This window comes from Hipposideros armiger, unplaced genomic scaffold, assembly GCF_001890085.2.
Source record: "Hipposideros armiger isolate ML-2016 unplaced genomic scaffold, ASM189008v1 scaffold_69, whole genome shotgun sequence".
NCBI classification, from domain to species: Eukaryota; Metazoa; Chordata; class Mammalia; order Chiroptera; family Hipposideridae; genus Hipposideros; species Hipposideros armiger.
This window is the reverse complement of record NW_017731419.1, coordinates 935932-955402: the sequence shown is the minus strand read 5'-3', so window position 1 is coordinate 955402 and position 19471 is coordinate 935932. Positions and strand designations below refer to the sequence as shown.

General features: G+C 45.1%; 1 long non-coding RNA gene across 1 annotated transcript; it reads right to left on the bottom strand.

The window, feature by feature from the left end:
- Positions 1 to 590: 590 nt before the first annotated feature.
- LOC109382741 (uncharacterized) lies at positions 591 to 13951 on the bottom strand. Its single transcript, XR_002123972.1, has 3 exons — positions 13551 to 13951; positions 12026 to 12145; positions 591 to 659 (listed from the first exon to the last, which is right to left on the bottom strand). It is a non-coding gene; the product is annotated as an uncharacterized LOC109382741 (long non-coding RNA).
- Between the last annotated feature and the right edge of the window lie 5520 nt (positions 13952 to 19471).

Sequence of the window (19471 nt, the reverse complement as noted above, 5' to 3'; positions counted from 1 at the left end):
TGGGTTGAACAGGGAGATGAAGCAGGCCTCTTGTTCGTTTATATTCGGAGACTCAGCTATAAATAGATGCTGTGGCCCAAAAGACTCAAAGCAGAAATAAGCCAGTGTCAGAAAGGCTCACATTCAGGATGAAACGGACTAAGCTGGTATCAAATGCTTCTACACCATTTCACGGCAAGACAGCGCATGGATCTGAGTGCTGTGCAGTGTGACAGTGTTTGTCTTGGCAAACAGAGCCCTCGGCAGTCCGTTGCCACCTGTTTCGCCACAGCACGCGGCAATGCTCCTTCCTGACTCACACTGGCTCACTGTTTCATAAGAGGGGGCAGCTCTGTTTCTCTCCCTGTGTCACCACAATAATTATTGAGAACAATAATTTGAATAATGAGAACTTACAATTCCCTGGTAACATGCGAAAGGACTGTCGTTTACAGCCAAATAATCTCCTGAGTGTTGGGTAATGGAAACCATTATGTTCTGCTTCAGTTTGCATGGCAAGCATAGACCTTGGCTATGAATGGAATTCGATTCGCTCACCATTCATTCATGCATTCATTCAGCACATACTCATAGAATACCAGTGACGTGGCAGGAAGTGTACGCCATGGAGTGTAGAGTCTGGCTTTATTCCCTCCCACATCTTGATCCGGAGGGAGATCCTGCCAGAAAAATGACCATTTGATACTGGATGCTAGGAGAGTGATAACACGTATCATAGACACCCAAGAACGCGATGGCTACCATCTTTAAGGAGACACTATAGGAACTCGAGTCTCAACCTAGAAACCCCCATATCCCACAGACACTACACAGTGGGCTGCTCTGGGTCTAAACCCTAGTCCCCCCCCCTCGCTAGCTGAGTGACATGGGCATGTATCTGCTCCTCTCTGAACCTCTATTGCAGAGGGTAAAATAGAAATAAGACATTCTAAGGTCATTCGAGCGACAGAAAATAGGAAGAGTTGATGGATTTAGAAACTAAAGCAGAGCTTCAGAATGGATATTCTATCCTATCCCAGGCAAATTGCTATAACTCAAAGCACAGCACACATGAAATGGTAAGCATAAAGCAGATGAGATTAGCTTCTCTCAAAATTAGCTCCAGACTCACGAAACAATTTCAAGAATACTACAGTCTTTCAAATTCTTTGTTAGGTGACTACACCACAATAGAGTTGAGAGAAAAAAAAATCAATGCATGCACAAAATGTCCATTTACATTTAACTGTCACTACAGCTCTTGATATACATAAACCCGGACACAAACAAGACCTACTTAACACACTTTCTACTTTGTTGCTAAGAAACCACGACTGCCTAGTATGAGTGTGTGACCATTGTGCGTCTTATGTCAACTCATTATGCCAACATAATTAGAGTGAACTTAACATTGGAGAATAGAATGTGGGATTGCATTTTTCGTCACCTATAGTCTATTATTGTCCAGAAGCCTAAAGAATATTTTCCTGAACCAGGTGAAAGAACAGAGAGGTCAAGGAAGAATTGAGCTCATGTGGAGGGAGGAAGGGAATGTGATTCTTCACGTGGCAATCCACAAAGGCCTACCAACTGGATGGCAGCTGTTCATCTTCTGCCCTTTTTCTCTTTCAAATACCTTGCTGTCATACTGGTCAAGCACGGACACCTAGGGCTTGACACCATGATGGAAGTAGAAGAGTGAGGGGCAATACTTCTACAGTTAATGGTCATCATTATCCTAAGCCACTCCCATCTAGAAGAACAAAGGCTGGTGGGAACGTGGTTGAATTCTTCTCCGCAGGAGTGAGAAGGTCATAAGTGATTGGCATTTCCTCCTAGTAGCTCTGCCCCACAGTCCAGCCTGTCCCAAATGACTGAGCATCCATTAGCCTGTTTGTAGCTGTAATTTCTCAGAATTCCACAATCACCCTGGAGCCCAGAAACACAGGAGATTGTTTCTTTCTGAGCTTCAGCAGGACTTGTCATAAATTCCTTCTCTTAGGAAAGTAAATGGTCTCAAGATAATTCAGTTATTCATTCACTCCCTTGGCTAGATTTAAATTCCCTTACCCTGTTTCACTGGATGATCAATTTTTTAAAACATTGATCCAAGCAATGACGCACTAGCACTAGAGAGAGCATGGGAGACAGATAAGTTAGCAAATGACAATTCAGTGTGGTGAACAACATGATCAGTATGAACACACGGGCCTGTGGGGCCCCAGGTAAGGCAACTGTCCCTGAATGGGAAACGGTGTGTGTATGTCAGAGAAGGAGGGGTCCTTGAAGAGGAGACATATGAGGACCTGCAACTGTGGTTTCTCCACTTGAGAGCAGTTCCTTGGCCTCAGTCATCTTTGCANAAATCCCCTTCTCCCCCAGTTGAGAACCACTGCTCTAAACTCCGCAGTAGCTCCCAATCTCATGCAGAGAATGTCTTCCTCCACTCCCCTCGTCGCTCTGATCTCATATCCTCCCGTTTTTCTCCCTCACCCACTCTGCTCTCTTCATGCGCACTGGCCTCCCTGCTCTTCCTGAACCAGTAGCGGTGACCCCAGTCGGAGCCAGGGAGCTTGCCACGCCCTCTCCCTGGAATGCTCTTTCATTAGCTTTTCAGATAACGGCACCCCAGTCAAGCTTTTCTGGGTATTACTCAGGTGGCTCCTTCTCTGTGAGGCCAGCTCAAGGGATGCCTTTTATGAAATTAAAATCCCACTGTGTTCGTTTGCTGAGACAGCCGTCACAAAATACCACAGACCAGGTGACTTAAACAGCAAAAAGGTATTGTCACACTGCTCTGGAGCCTGGAAGTCTAAAATCAAGGGATCCGCAGGGTTGGTTTCTCCTGAGGCTTGGATGGCCAGCCATCTTCCCACTGTGTCCTCACATGGTCTTTTCTCTGTGTGGAGGCATCCCTGGTGTCTCTTCGTGTGTCCAAATTTCCTCTTCCTACAAGGACATCACTCATATCAGGTTAGGGCCCACCCTAATAACCTCATTGTAACTCAGTCACCTCTTTAATGGCTCTATCTCCAAATACAGTCACTTTCTGAGGTACTGGGATTAGGACTTCATCATGTGAATTTTGAGGGACACAGTTCATCCCATGACACCCACTATCACCTCCACCAGCACTCACCAGTCTAGCATTGTGAATATTTGACTTAATCTCATTTACAGTCTTTCTCTCCTCCAATTCCCCACTCAAATGTTGTGTTTCGTAAAGGCAGGGGTTTCGTCCATTTGATTCACCACTGCATTCCCAATGGCTAGACTAATGCTTGGTACCTAGTAGGTGCTCATTGATTATTTGTTAAAGTAATAAATAGGCATAGCTTTTCCCCTACATTATAGTTGGGGGAAGTCACTTCATTTCTCTTTTTTAATTTAATTTAATTTTATTAGTTTCAGGTGTACAAAACAACATAATGATTAGATAGATATTTACACCCCTCACAAAGTGTTAACCCCACCAAGTCGACTGCCCCTCTGACACCGTACATACCTATTACAATACCACTGACTGTGTTCCTCATGCTGTATTTTACATCTCATGGAAGTCACTTCATTTCTTTGGGCCTCAGCTCCCTCTGAGAAATGAGAGAATTAGGTTGGATAACATAGAACCAGAATTCTGTCCTAGTTGAATCTGGGTGCTGACTTAGCCCAGATTCCCTAGAAAACAGTCTAAGGCAAAGCTTCAGGGCCAACCCTTCCTTGGGAGGTACAATCCCGGGACAGCCAGAGTGAGGGGACAGTGAAGGGACGTGGAGCAGGATGGGGAGCAAATGCACAGCCCTGGGCTGCCAAGCTGGCCCCCAGGGCATGAACAGGCACTTCCAAGTGCTCGGCCACACAGGACATCTCCAGGCAGGCAGTGCAGAAGCGCAGGACTGGGACCTCTCCATGGGAAGGGAGCAGGGAAGGCCTCCTGCTGCCTTCGGCCTCCTGTTAGGCAAAGTTGGCTTCTCGAGTGAGGCCTTAACCCTTCCCACCTGGCTCTTTCAGCAGAGACTGGGGAAGCCAGATCCCAGCGCCTCAGGAGGAAGGCTTGTCCCAGTCAGGCGCCTGAGGGGTTGGCCTCAGACTGCAGGGAACCAAGAAAGGAGGGTAATCAAGACGGCAATCCCTGGTCCCCAGGGCTGAACAAGTGGCTCAGAGCCTAGGAGACAGGCGAGACCCAGAGACTCTGACACGGCCTGAGATGTGTCCAAACAGGAGGGGCGAGGGGAGGAAGAGGGGAGGAGGAGACGGCGGGAGTGTGCGGGACAGAGATGAGGATAGAGCTGGGACGCACCGCTCAGCGCCAGGAGTCGAGGAAGGAGCTCAGAAGAGCTCGGTCCTGCAGGCAGGGCACTTGGGTGGCCCCTGGGCCTGATGAGCTGGATGGAATTGGGTTATTTTGATGTCCTGACAGGACTCCGTGGCCCTAACAGCCTGGCCCCAAGAAACTGTTTTGGTGAGGTCCTTGAAGAGGGCTCCCAGCCTCATTACCGGCAGGGTCAGATTCGAGGTGTCTGTGGTGATGGAGGGGCTCCAGTTTCCTAGGCAGGGGGAGCCCTTGGGCTCAGCAGCCAGGGAGTGGCTCCATTCTCCCCAGTCCTCCTCCCTATTAGCCGTCTCAGCCCCTCTTCTGATGTCACTTAGCAAACTCTTCCTAAACTCCCGCCGCCCCCTCAGCTGTCTCTGGGGGGAAAGAGGACGTTTACTGCCACAGCTCCCCTCCTCCGGGAGGGGGTGTTTTTTCCTCCTGTGTGGGCCGTGTGTGTTGGGTTGTGCCTCAACTCGAGGGCAGATTCCTCCCTCCAGAGGTGATGATACACGCCGCCAGGAGCAGATTGCACATTTGTCTCCTGGGAGGCAGTGGGCGAGGGAAGCAAACTCGGTATGTGAGCGTGAGCAGGGGTGTCTGCAGAACCGTGATGGGGTGATGGGCCCGGGGAACGGGGAGATGACTATCTGACTGTCACTGCTGCTTGTGTGCAGAAGCCGCAGGAGACTGATTATAGGGCTGGGTCCCGAGGCCCTGGATGTGGGTGCAAGGAGCTGCGTTCGCACTTGACTGTCAGGGTGGGGGTGATGGTTACCCTGGTGACCAGGCTAGGCAGTGGGTTGGCCTTGCAGGCAAAAACGCTGGAAATAAAATACAATCAGCACTGGTTAAAGCTTCTCTCTCCCTCTTTTCTTTTCTTGACAGGAGTACCAGTTAGATGGAGACTTGTCATCATAAATGAAGGAGAACCTTCAGTGGTTGGGCCCATCATGTCCTGTTCTGGTTCCCTGTTAAAATCCGTTCCACACTTCCCAGCCCACTAAGCTGGCATAGGCCTGGCTCCTGGTTCTAACAAACCCTGAGACCTGGGGCAGGTCACCTCCCTTCTCAAGGCCTCACTCAGACCAGGCAACATCCAAGATGCCTTCGTGTTNGTTATGCTTTAAATATACATATATATTCCATATGATGTCTCATGGATGAAATACTTTAGAATTTCTTAGATTTGGGAGGTTACATGGTTTCCAGTTGTAGTGCAGCCACTGCATTCATCCATTCGTTCATTCAAAAAACGTTTCAAGAATTCTGGCTATACTACAGCAATTGATCTAGATCTAGGGATACAAAGCAAGATAGGCATGGGCGCTACCATCAAGGAGCACACACCCTAGGATCAACACTGGAAATTGATCCAATAATCATGTAAATAAATATATAATTACAAACTACGATAACAGCTACTGAAAAAAATACAGGGAGTTATGAGACTAATGGAGGAGGACCACCCCACCTACTTTTGCATAAGTGAGAAAATAAACTTTTATTGTGTTAAGCCACTAAGATTTTGTGTTTTCTGTTACTGCAGTATGACCTATCGATCCTGATTAATGAAAGATTGTAGGGACACAAGGGTAAGAGACCAGGCTGGAAATGATAGTAGCTTGGACTAGAGTCATTATGATAGAGATGAGTGATGTGAATAGATTCAAGAGATATTTTGGAGGAAGTGGGGATGTACTGGGGGCAGGGGAAGGGTAGAGGTCAGGGAGACAGAGGCATTAGGGATGATTTCCAAGTTCTGGCTTGCGCAGCTGGGTGGATGGTGACATCAGCCACGCAGTGCTCATTCCATGCTTTCTTTAGTGTCAGTAGATTGCAGCTGGCTGACAAGTGCCGCAGAGCTCCACCTGCAGCCACAAGCGGACTTCCTGAAATCTGCCCCCAAGATGGCAGCTGCTCCCTGTAGCTCCCTTCTCTTCAGCTTGGGTCTGGGAAAATAAACAAGGTTCCTAGCGGGCCATGTCTGTTGGAATCTGCCCAGCATGTGACACAATGGTTAGCACATAGTAAGGGCTCTGTTGATGTTTACAGGGAAAGTGAAACAAGAAAGAGGGAAGATATACAAAACAAACCTGAAACTACTGAANCTGCTTCCTGCTGGGCGTAGCTGATGAAGAACCCTGAGTGGGGATGAGAGGAGGGATGAGAGTGTTGTCAGGGCATTGTTTCCTCCCAACTCTTCCTTGTGGGCTGCTGAGGTCTGAGGCCATAGAAGCCCCCTCCTCCCCACAGCTCTCTCCCTGTCCATGCCCCGACAACGGCTCCCTCCCCTCATCCCCTTGGGCTCCCTGGTGTTACCAGCCCCAAAGCACTGCCTGGTCCTTGTACTGAATTCTCCTGAAATTACCCTACTTGGCTATGTCATCTGTTTCTTGCCAACACCCTGATGGAGACACCTACATTCTAAATATTGAGACATCATAACAATGCTTCATTTGTCAAATGTCATAGGTCAGTCAGATTCCCAGAGGCTCTTCTGAATTTATTTAAGATTATTTTAAGTACATATATATTTTTAAGATCATTATTGGTATGAATTCTTCAATATTTAACCTTGAGGCTCCCTGAGACTATGTCAGGAACCACTGGGATTAGGAGGGTTCTTTGAGAAGGCCAAGTAGTGAGTGGCCCTGGATGAGGGTGGCCGAGGAGATGCTGAGCAGGCCATTCTACGAAGACATGGCCTTCGCGTCAGGAACATGAGTCTCCCTGGGCCAAGCCCATGGGCCAAGCCCGAGCTCTCGGGAAAGGGTATTTCCTGTCCCCTCCTCAGAGTTATAGTGTCCCTCAGAAAACGGAGCAGCCCCCTTTGTCAGCTACACTGGGCAGGAGAGGGAGGAATGCACACCAGGGGTCTCTTTCCTTATGCTGCTCTGGACAGCAGAGCCTGAGGTGTGCTGGAGGGAGCCCCACAGAACAGCTGATAGTCAGCCTGTCCCAGACCTTGATAACGGCAGCTCCAAACCAGATTCAATGTAATTTAAAAAATAAAGACAGGAGACATTTCTTGAGCCTCATTGTTGTGGCAGAGACTATAGCTGGCACCCCTCCTATTTTGTAGGAGAGGCTTGAAACAACAGCCGTCCAGAACAAAGGCCTTATTTCCCAGAATTGTACAGTTACATAGGAGCAGAATTTCCATGTCCTGCCCTTAAGGAAAGGCGCATGAGGACAGGAATTTATTCTCACTCAGCTCTGCTCTGTTCAGCCCCAGGGGCCTATGTTCCTTCTGTCACTAGGGCATTGCCTTTACCTGGAGGCCCGGGGACGGCTCCCCACTATGTCTGCGTTCCGGTGGTTGCCAGAGCTTGGGGGGGGGGTAAGGTGATTGTAAAGGACAGCAGAAGGGCATTTATTGGGGTGATGGGTCTGTTCTGTATCTTGATTATGGTGGGGGTTACACGAATCTATACAAGTGTTAAAATTCATAGACCTAGATGCCAAAAGGGGAAAAGAACCATTGGACTGCATGCGTTCAAGAATGAAATTAATAGACATATATGTATATGTGCATATGTATGGGTATGTGTATATACATACACATAGTATTTAGTTGTGTGCCTGATGCACATAAAGTACTCCAGTACATTGCTACTCAATGTATGGTCCACAGACCAGCAGCCACCATTACTGTCAGGGTCCATGATGAGATAGGACCTTGTGCTAGATGATCAGTCAGCTACTTTGTTAAGCACATGCTTTAGGCTGTAGCTGACTTTTCTTTTTTGTAGTAAGACTTTCTCAGTAAAGTTACCAGTGTGTTGATTTATGTGATGGTGCAAGCTCCCTTTGGAGAAGCAGATGGGCTCTTGGAGTAGCACTGCTCTAGAAAGTGTAGCTATGATAATCTCCATGTTATTTACATAAGAGCATTGTAGCAATGGTCCCTGAAGGCAGAGACAATGGCATTGATCTCTGGGTGGCCAGTGCCAGGCACAGGACCTGGCCGGCAGACAGGAGATGTCAACTCAGGTTTGTTGGAGAAGCAAACAAGAGCCTAAAAGGAGAAAGACTTGTGCACATAGCTCATCCACTCATTCAACTGACGAACATTTGCTGAGGGGCAGACAGATCACCAATGTACTCCCATGCAAGGCATGCTGACATGCCAGCTGAATAGTGGCCCAAGAAAAGAGTTCTGTCCAAAGACCAAAGGGGTGACAACCTGTTGGAGCATGCATCTTTCCTTGATCCTAGGCATTTTTCCTTTTTCTGTATTCACCCCCAGAATGAGTCCTTCTCTCCAAGGCAAAAATAGTCTGCTGCCCTGCTGCCCTTTGTTTTAAATCCGGAGCCCCTTGTCCTGCTTAAGGAAAGTCAGAAAAAAACCTGGCCCATGGAAAGGCAAAGAGGTGAATGAAACAGAGGGGGAAACTTGAGACCACAGTACAACAGCTAGCACGCTGACCCCAGTGCTGCCCTTGGTAAGCTGGGTGGCCTCTGGCAGGTGTCCCTGTCTATGGCCTCTGTTTCCCCAGCTGCCCAGCAGACGACCTTGGCTCTCAGACTCCCTCACCTCCACCCCTCCTGCCTGACCTTTTTCCTTCGAGCTGGAATTGCCACTCATTAATTTCACCCTTTTCATCCTTTTCCTGCCCTAGATCTGCAGCTCTGAGTACGTTGTTCCTGGGCCAAAGGCCAACGAGCTTTGACCACAGAGAAAAGCATGTGTCCCTGCTGATAGGAAATCCAGAAGCTGAATACCTGGCCTCAACCTCCCCTCCCTTCTTGAGTTCTCTTGGTACCCTTGGCACAGCCCACAGTTCCCCCCTGGCAATGAAGTCCGTCATCTCTACCATCACAGACCTTCTGGCAGATTGCAGCAGCTCTATTATTTCAATGTATAATTTATATGGCCCAGTTCCACTGCCAAGCACAGCCCACAAAGCACACCTGATCCTGCACAAGGAAACCACAAGCTCTGCTCTCTGAGCCGTGTGTGCTCTTCACCTACAGCCACACACAACTTTTCCCAAGTCTTCCACTTTACTGGGGCACCTCACTAGGCCAGGGACAATGGGACCTCAGAATAATAGGACAGTCACCACAATTTCAAGGCTGCTCTCAAGGCAGGGGCATGGGTGACATTAAACACGTAGGATGGTTTGCAGCCTCTGCAGAGCTGTACCTGCCCAGGGGGAGTCCACGACTTTATGCAGCTCCATCTTAGAGTCATGCAGCATGGCGAACCAGGCATCAGGTTCCTAAGCAAGAACCTAGGTTCCAATTCCTAGATGCTGCCTGCTACCCGAACATGCCATGCCAGCTCTGGACTTCAGCCTCCTCCCCTGTAAAATATAAATGCACTCACTCCTGCCCTGCCAGCCTCACCGGGTTGTGACAAGGATCTAGAGGAGTAACACAGGCAGAGGTTGGTTGTAAGACACTCTACTCAGGCTACTCAAAGTGTGGTCCATGGACCAGCAGCAGCAGCAGCACCTGGGAGCTTGTTAGAAACGCAGGATTCCAGGCCCCTCTCCAGACCTGCTGAGCAGAATCTGATTTTTACCAACCCCCCCTACTTCCCCCCCACCCCCACACCCAGGCAATATATGTGTCTGCCATACGCAAACACAAGCATGCTGCGGTTCAGAGCCTAGAGCTTTTAATTCAAATTCAGCTCTGACCCTAACTGCCTTCGTGGCCTTGGGAAAGCTGCTGGCTGGTGCCTCGTTTCCTCAACGAGAAAAGAAGGTCACACTGCACAAGAATATGGGATGACAAAGAGAGAAAGCAGAGGGCAGAGTGGCAGGGACACATTTCTGTTGGGTTGAAAGGAAAGTCAGGGATGAGGGAGTGACTCTAGCTGGATGGGAAATGGAGAAGATAAGATGATGGAGATGAGCAGGAAATAGATCAGTGCTTCCTTCCACCTGTCCTGTGTCACCTCCACCCCATTCCTCTCCAGTCACCAAAGCCTCTTGACATGGACTCTCAAGTTAGCTATTGCCCAAAGGCAGCTGAAGAGCAGACAGCTCCCACTTGCTGTCAGATAGCCAAAGGAGACAACCACTGCAGATGGCAGGAGCAGGCCCAGGGTTCAGGGCTACACAAGTTCCCAGTTCCTCTAAGAGGGCTGGAGGTTTCTCAGCCTGCCCCAGGCCTCAGAGCATCCCATATGTGGTACCTGGAGACCCAGGACTAAGGTCAGCAAGTGAATGGGGGGAACCACAGAGCAGCCCCACCCTCCTTGCAAAAGAGGCAGCTAAGGTGTCTTGCAGGCTGCCTTGGAGTGACATTCCTATAACACTGGATTTTTCAATTGAGCAAGCTTCTTGATACGATTTAAAGGTGAGGGTACTTGACCTGTGTTTCAAAATTTTCCAGCAATGCTGGGAAGTAGGCTGTATTGCACTCAACCAAATTCCATTCAAGTAATTACCCAGGGAGAGAAGTATAATTGCACAGATGCAAGTGCTCCATTTTGTGGGGTTAAAAATACCAACTTCCAGAGCTGTGGTGATCATTAAATGAGATAACTGTGGACCGCTCCTGGCACAGGCTCCTTGCTAGTCTCTTCTGCGAAGTCTTGCAGATGAATTGAGAGCTTTGCTCTGACCCAGAGGCCTCCGCCTTGGCCTCGGCCCTGGCAGCTGCATTCTAATGGCTCTGCTAATCGATATTTCAAGTCCATGGTGATGGAGTCCCAGGCCCTGATCCTAAAAGCCCCAATTCATGGTTGGTAGTGTTTTTGCATTAAAAAAAAAATCCCCTCTACTTTTTTTTTCAGCTACAACAAGCACCATTGCTCTCTGTGCTTTCTGCAGCTAAACAGATGCCTTGAGGAAATCAAGTTAAAGAAATCCTCACAGACAGTAGTTTTAAATGCTTCTGGGTGCAGATTCCAAACCTGGAGAATATACAGGTCAGCATGTGGAATACACTGGACAGGTACATACTGAGCACTGACGGGTGTGGGGGTTTGAATTATTAGCCCCCAGTCTTCGACCCCTCCCTGTCTCCACATCCTTGCCATGGCCTCATTTTGGGCTCAGTAATTCCACACTCTTTGATTTTGGGCTTGACCTTGTGGCTTGCTTTGGCCAATGGAATGGAATAGAAGTGACAGCATGTCACTTTCAAGCCTAGGCCTTAAGACACCTTATGTGATTCTACCCTTGCCATAAAAGAACTTTCCCAGGGTAGCTGCTGTCCCATCGTCTTGCTGGACTCTAGAATGAACGCATGTAGAGCACAGCCACCCCACACAGGCCATCAGTGAAGGTCAAAGCTGCTGTAGCTGCCACAGCTTGAAGCAGAGCCACCCGGCCAAGCCCAGCCTAGATCACCAGAACTGCCCAAGCCTACCTGCAGAGCCACAGGGGGGAAAAAAAATGATTGGGCCGGCCGAGTGGCTCAGTTGGTTAAGAGCTCGCTCAAGAGTTTGAGCTCTGAGCAACAGCGGTTCGATGCCCGGCCCAAGCTGAGCAGCCGTTGAGCTGCCAACAGGTGGCAGGATGGCTCAGCTTAAAAAGAAAAAAAAATGATTGCTGTTTTAAGCCACTGTGTTTGAGGACAGTTTAATAGGTGGCATTATTGTGGCCATAGAGAACCAATGCATTATGCAGTAGAACAGAAAAAAATAAAATGGGAGGAAAAGAAATGGGGAGGGAGAAAAGAGCAGGAAAGAGGGAGGTGAGAGCTCATTGAGGATAAATACAGGCCTGGCCTGTTCCATGTTCTCAACTACAGGCACACATAGTGATAACGCACCTTGGTGTCACACAGCCCGGTCACCCTGGGAACAATCCTGGGAGCCAAGGTAAGGCCAAGCGCAGTAGGAGTGCGGTTCACAGGGATACAGGAAAGCAGCTTGATATAAGACCCATTAACCTGGGGACAAAAGTGACATGTAGAAAATATTTGCTAAATGAATAAATGAACTCCACTTTCATACAGGCTCCATTAGCCCTGCTTTGGGACCATGAAAGTTCATCTCACAGACCAGTAGACTCTAATTCTCCAAGATGGCAAGGAACAAACCAAGAGAATCTTAAAATAAGCCACTGCCCTCCCACACAAAGGGGATGGAGGTAGCTTATTCCGAGAGACACAAGCCTGGACTCAGTGAGCATCAAAGGAAAAGACTGATGCTGGGGAAGGAAAGCCTTTCAAGCCGGGGCCTGGAGCCCAGGTCTGCTCGCCTGTGGGCTGGATCTGCCCCAGGGTGGGCTGACCATGCCTGGTGGTTCTTGTGGACGCTCATGCTCTCTTAATGTAAGACTGTCCAGAGACTTGGCTTGTCTTCAGAATCCAAAATATCTGGCCCTAGTGAACCCCACAGGAGAGCATCTCTGATCTGTCCCCTCCATACCTCAGGACGGGGGCTCTCTGGGTTGCCCCCCTTCTCCCCAGCTTCTGCTCTCATTTATTGTGGCATTTGAACTGCAGTTTTTCTTATATTAAAACACTACTTCTCAATATGCATGTCTCTATCAAAAGTAGGACAATGACAGATGTACTGTGAGGACGCTGTGTGTCACTGACACAGGAGAGGGGACTGACATTGTGAATACAAGGAGAGCTCCTGATTGTTCAATATGCAAAGACCTGAGTGGTCCCTGATCTGCCCAGATGGGAGCCCTGCAGTCTAGACCCACTGCACACTACCCGTCCCCCATGGCCCCCCAGTTCCCATTTGGCTACTGAGGAAGGTCTGGGCAGGAGAGGGGGGGTCTCTCCTTCCAAGCAAGAGGAGACCAGCCTGACCCATCTTTCAGCTTCCGGTCTCATGGGAGAAGAAAGACAGAAACTCCTAAAAGAGAACAAATCAAATGGGCAAAAACCTGGAGATATCAAGTGGCCAGTACTCAAGCCCAGCCTGTGTGGGGGTGAGGCACCATTCTTCCCACAAGTACACCCTAATCACTGCTAAGGACCCAGACCTGCACCCTCCAGGGGCTGTTACCCCCCAGCCCTGAGGAAGCTTTCACAGTTGCAGAGTCTCCAGTGGACCCCCCAAGGCTCCCAAATGAATGCCAGTGTCTAACCGTTACCTTTAAAACATGTCGTAGGATCATAACACACACTCAAATTGTTCCCTCCAATTGTTCCTCATCTAAGTCAGAACAAGCCAAAGTCCTCTCAAGTGACCACAAGGCCCTATGCCTCTACCCCCACCAATACACACAGAGCCCACCGGTACCTCGCTCAGCCCTCACTCACGCCTCCAGTCTCACTCACACTCGCTTCCTCAGTGATCGGCAAACACCTCCTGCCTCAGGACCTTTGTCCTTACCCATCTCTCTTGCAGTGCTCTTCCACAAACTGCTACATGGTTCCTTCTGCTTCTTCGGTTCCTTTAGGCCTTTGCTCAAGGGCCACCTTAGCAGAGAATTCTGTCTTGACCTCACTGTCTACAGGAGCAGCCCCCACTCCAACATCCACTGCCCCTCTTACTCCGGTTCACTTTTCTTCATCGCTTCAACACCATCTGACATGCTATGTACTTGCGTGTTGGTTTCTTCGCTGTTCATCTCCCCCGCATGAGAGCAAAATTTCCTTTTTGTTCACTGCTCTGTTCCCACGTTCTATCGCAGCGTTTGACATGTAGAAATGGTCAGAAATTTCCAGGGAAAGAACCGGGGTTGGTCCAGATTTGCCAACTCCCATCCCTGGTTCTGTCGAGGTGGCGCGGGATGTTAGGTCATGTTCACAAGCCTGGATTCCAGAAGCTCAACCTGTGAGTGGGGAAGAAACAGCATTTAATGGCATGGATGAGAGTTGGGGAGACATCCTAAAAACAAGTGACTGGAAAACCTCTTCCGATGTGAGATCTCTGCTCGCTCAGTACAGAAGTTTGCTCCAAGAAAGGGAGCTACCCTGGCAGGACTTTCATTTGAGATTCGTGACAAACTTGCTCCAGCCCTCAAAACAAATCTCTGTCCCAACCAAGCTGAGCGCTGTATGTGTGCTGTTATCCAGCTCACCTGCAACTGTGCTTCAGTTTGAGATATTGCCACAAGGGGGCGCTCACAACCAGGAATAGAATACTACCAAAATCCGGCTCTGAAAATTCCACTGGAGTGGGCCCACCCAGCTTAGGTGTGGGTAGTCTGTGAGGCTGACAAAGACTCTGAGAGGGTAGGACCCGGGATCGCAGCATTCTTGGCCTGCCGCCCAGGCTGACCTAAATTTATTTAATATTTAAATCTATGTTTTTCTATTTCTTCTTGGGTTAGCTTTCTAATTTCTCAAGGAATGTCCGTTTTACTTATATTGTCAAATTCACAGGCGAAAAGTTGCATATAGCATTTCCTTATTATCCTTTTAATGTTGTGATAACTACTCTTTTATTCTTGATGATAGTGATTTTTCTCTCTCTCTCATTTCTTTCCTTGATGAAGGAAAACTGGAAAACTCTAGCTAAGGTTTTAAATAGTGTTATTAAAATAAAAATTGGGACTGTTCTTTTTTCCCATTGTTTGTTTTTTATTTCACTAATTTCTGCTCTTATTTCTATTTCTTTTCTTCCACTTACTTTGAATTTAATTTGCTCTTCCTAATTTGGAAACAGCTAATGTATTATATATCTTTCTTTTCTTCTAATATAAACATTTAAAGCTGCACACAAAAAAATTTCTATGTGCTGATTTACTCACATCCCATGCATTTTGGTGTTTTAGCTTCATTCAATTCAAAATGTTTTTTTAATTTCTCTTGTGATTTTTTAATTTGTCTCATGGATTATTGAGAAGTATGTTACTCAATTCCCATATATTTAAGAAGTTTCTAGGTATCTTATTGTTATTGATTACTAATTTAAAACCTCTGTGGTCAGATAATGTACTCTGTATGTTTTCAATCTTTTAAAATTTATGAAATTTGCTTTATGGCCCAGTATGTGGTCTATCTTGGTGAATCGTCTATATGCTTTTTTATATGGCCTGAAAAAAATCCCTGCTTTTTATATGAAGTATTTAGTTCATTGATATTTAAATAATTATCAGTACGGTTGGGTTTGAAACTACCACCTTGGTTTAGTTTTTCTTTTGCCCATATATTCATTTTTCCTCCACTCATCCTTCCCTGTCTTATTTTGGGTAAATTAAGTATCATTTAGTATGCCATTGAGTTAATCAATTAACTTTTTAGCAAAGCCTTTTTGTCTTGTTTCTAATGTTTCTCCTAGAAACTGAAACATGAATTTTTAACTTATCACATTCTATTTTTAACTAATAGTATTCCACATCACAAACAATATCAGAAACTTATAATATGAAGTTCCCATTATCCCTCCCCTGCCCTTTGTGCTCTGCTCATACATTTCACTTCTGTCTCTGTTATAATCCCATGATACATTGTCATTATTTTCAATAGTTATTCATAAGATTACATTCATATGTGTGTGTGAAGATAATTCAACAGGTCTTTTATATTAACCCTCATATTGACCCTTTCTTATGTTCTTGGTTTCTTTCTGCTTATTCAGGCCTCTACCTGGCATTAGTTCCCTTCAACCTGAAGAAATTTCTTTAGAATTTCTTGAAGTATGCATATTCTAGCAAAAAGCACTCTAAGGTTTGGTTCATCTTAAAATGTATTTATTTCTCTTTCATTTTTGTAACATGTTTTCATTGGCTATAGAATTCTAGATTGATAAAGTTTTCTCTTTCAATACTTGTTTAAGTTGTCATTCTGTTATCTTCTTGTCACCATTGGTTTTTTTATTTCAAAAAATTGCTATTGATTTTGTTGTTATATAAATGTTTTTTTCTCTGGCTGCTTTTAATTTTTTATTTCATTATTTGATTGTCAGGAGTTTGACTACAATATGCCTTAGTGAATTATCCTATTTGGGGTTCACTGATCTTTCTGGATCAATGAGTTACTGTTTTTTGTCTTTATCAAATGTGTAAAATTTTTAGCCAATATTTTTTCAAATATTATTTTTCACATATTATTTCTCTTCTCACCAATTACATGTGTGTTTGGCTACTTGATACTATTTCACAAGCTATTGAAGCTCTGTTCATTTTTTCATATATTCTTTTCTATGCTTCAGTTGGATTATTTTATTGACCTTTCTGCAAATTAAATTCTCTTGTTGTGTCCAGTATGCAGTAATCCCATTCCATGAATTTATAATTTCATATATTGTACTTTTCAGTTTCATAATTTCTGTTTAAGCCTTCTTTAGAGCATCCAACTTCTCTCCTGAAATTTCCTGTCTCTTCAATCATTATATTTATACTTTCTTCTAGATTCTTTCATGTATTTACCAAAATTATTTTAAAGTATATTCCTGATAATTTCAATATATGGCTCATCTATGGAACTGTGTCCATTAACTGATTTTTTCCTTAACTACAGGTTAGACTTTCCTGCTTCTTTGTGTGTCTTGTAATTACTTTATTTGCTTGTTTGTTTGTTTGTAATGCTGGACATTGTATCTAAGAAGGGCTTATCTCTTTGGAGTTTAGGTATTTTATGTTTCTTTGTCCACAGCTCTTTGATGACTTTAAAGCAGGGGATACCCAACTGTAGCCCACAGTCCAAATCCAGCTCACAACGTATTTTTGTACAGATCATGAAATAAGAATGGCTTTTACCTTTTTGAAGGACCATGGAGGAGGAGGAGGAGGGGGAGGACGAGGAGGAGGAGGTAGAAGAGGAAAAAAAGAAAGAGAAGAAGAATACGCAACAGAGACATGTGTGACCTAAAGTGTTGACTCTGTCCCATAACAGAATATTTGTCAACACTGGCTTTAAAGAAACAATATATATTTTGTTTGTGTTTTTTATTTTTTTGTTTATCCATTGATTTCTTGGTTTTCAGCAATAACAAAGATCTTTCACATTCTTGTACATCTTAGCCAGAAGCAGAGCTCCTCATATTCTGGTTTTAATTTCTATTTCCCAATTCACAGTGAGTTTGTGCATCTTTTCACATATGTATTGGTTATTTGAATAGCCCCATTTTGTTGTTTCTTAAATCTTTTGCATATTTTCTACTAGATAGTTTGCCTTTTTATTGATTTGTAGGAGTAATTTATATATTCTGGATATCTGGCCTTTGTTAGTTATATTTGTGAAATACTTTTTGCCCCATTGTGTGCCTTGACTTTTCATTCTTCTTATGGTGACTTTGTTGAATAGAACTTCTTAATTTTAATGTATTCAAATTCATAATCTTTTCCCTTATGTTTAATTGCATTTTTGTATTTGGTTTAAGCATACAGTCTCTATTTGCAGATTCCCGAAACCTAGTTGGCACTACTCAGGGGAGACTAAGTAGTTGGCTGGTACGTATTTGAGTTTTAGGTTACCCTTAAAAACAGCTTTTATAAATAGTAAAGTCTATTTGTGGTTTGGGTTTATTAATTAACATTGAATTTTTTAAATAAAAAGCTTATATTGTAAAGTTTTCAGATTTAATTAAAACCTTAATATTCTATGTTTAAACCTAAGAGGATCTTTACAACCTAGTTAATCAAATCCCCTAAATATTTTAGATGGTACATATATTAACATAACCAATTTTATTTTATTAAGTTTCTATATATAATCAAAAAAATTTTTTTTTCTTTTAGCTGAGCCATCCTGCTACCTGTTGGCAGCTCAGCGGCAGCTCAGCTCAGGCCGGGCATTGGACTGCTGTTGCTCAGAGCTCAAACTCTTGAGCGAGCTCTTAACCAACGGAGCCACTCGGCCGGCCCTAATCAATTTTATTTTTAAACATTGCATTTGTTTCTAACAAGAAAATCCTTCCCATGAACATTGGTGAGTCTTATAATCTAATAAAATAAACTTATACAATTTTGAATTTTCAGTTTTCTTAAACACTATTGTTTACAAAATTAGTTTAAAAATAGAATATGTTTCATCTTTATAACCACAAGATTAAATCTCGTACTGAAGTACACAATTAAAATTGGAATCATGGGGTGGCCCAATGGCTCAGTTGGTTAGAATGAGTGCTCTGAGCAACAAGGTTGCTGGGTCCCGCATGAGATGGTGGGCTGCGCCCAACGCAAATAGATTGAAAATGGTGACTGGACTTGGAGCTGAGCTGCTCCCTCCACAACCAGATTGAAACAATGACTTGACTTGGAGCTGATGGGTCCTGGAGAAAGACATTGTTCCCCAATAATCCCCAATAAAAATATTTTTTAAAAAAAATTGGAATCATAACTTTAATCTGTCACATAGACCAAATTCTTATGCACAAGTAAAATATTCAAAATGCCAAATTATTCTTAAAACAAATGGTTTTATATCTTATTTTCTCTTTAAATAATAATCAACATTCCTAGGTTTTTTAAGTTAGCTTCTGAGATGGTAGTTTTTAACAGGGGTGACACTGCCCCCTAGGGGACATTTTCAAGATTTGATGATGATTTTAGCAGGCACAGTGATGGAGGGATGCTCGAGAATTTAGTATATAGGTGCCAGGGATGCCTGACCTCCTAAACTATGTAGGACATTCCCACACAACTAAAAGTTACCTTGTACTAATTTGAAAGGTCCCTTCATGTAAGTAAAAAACTCATAATTATCTGAGCCTAGAAATTTACCACATCTTACAAGTATTTTTTGCATAGCTTTGATATAGATTGAATTTTCCAGAAGCTTCATTTATCTTGAAAATCAAAGAGAAACTGTACCTTGATATGTCCTAAAATTAACTAAGAATTCTTGACGGTTTCAGAAAATTCTGTTGTCAGTAGCAAAGTCACTCACGGTACTTGAATCAGTCTGTATGGGCAACTGTCACATTCATGGTGATTAGATATAGATACATGGGTAGGAATATATAGATATATTTCTTAAGCAATTGTTTCAAGTTATCAAATATAAAAAACTATTCCTAGGGCCAGCCGAATGGCTCGTTGGTTAAGAGTTGGCTTGGGAGCGGGAGCTCTGAGCAGCAGGGCCACCAGTTCAGTTCACACATGGGCCAGTGACGCTGCACCCTCTACAGCTAAGATGGTAAACAACAGCTTGACCTGGAGCTGGGCTGCCGTGAGTCGCCAGTGCCAGTGTAGGCTGCAGTGGGGCTGCAGTGGGCTGCCGTAAGCTACTATGAGTGGCCGACAGCCAGCGTGAGTGGCTAGCAGCTGGTGTGAGCTGCCATGAGCCACCGTCAGCGGCCATCCAGTGGCCAGAGACTGATCTGCCTCACCCTGGAAGAGCGCAATGATAATACCAACATAGGCC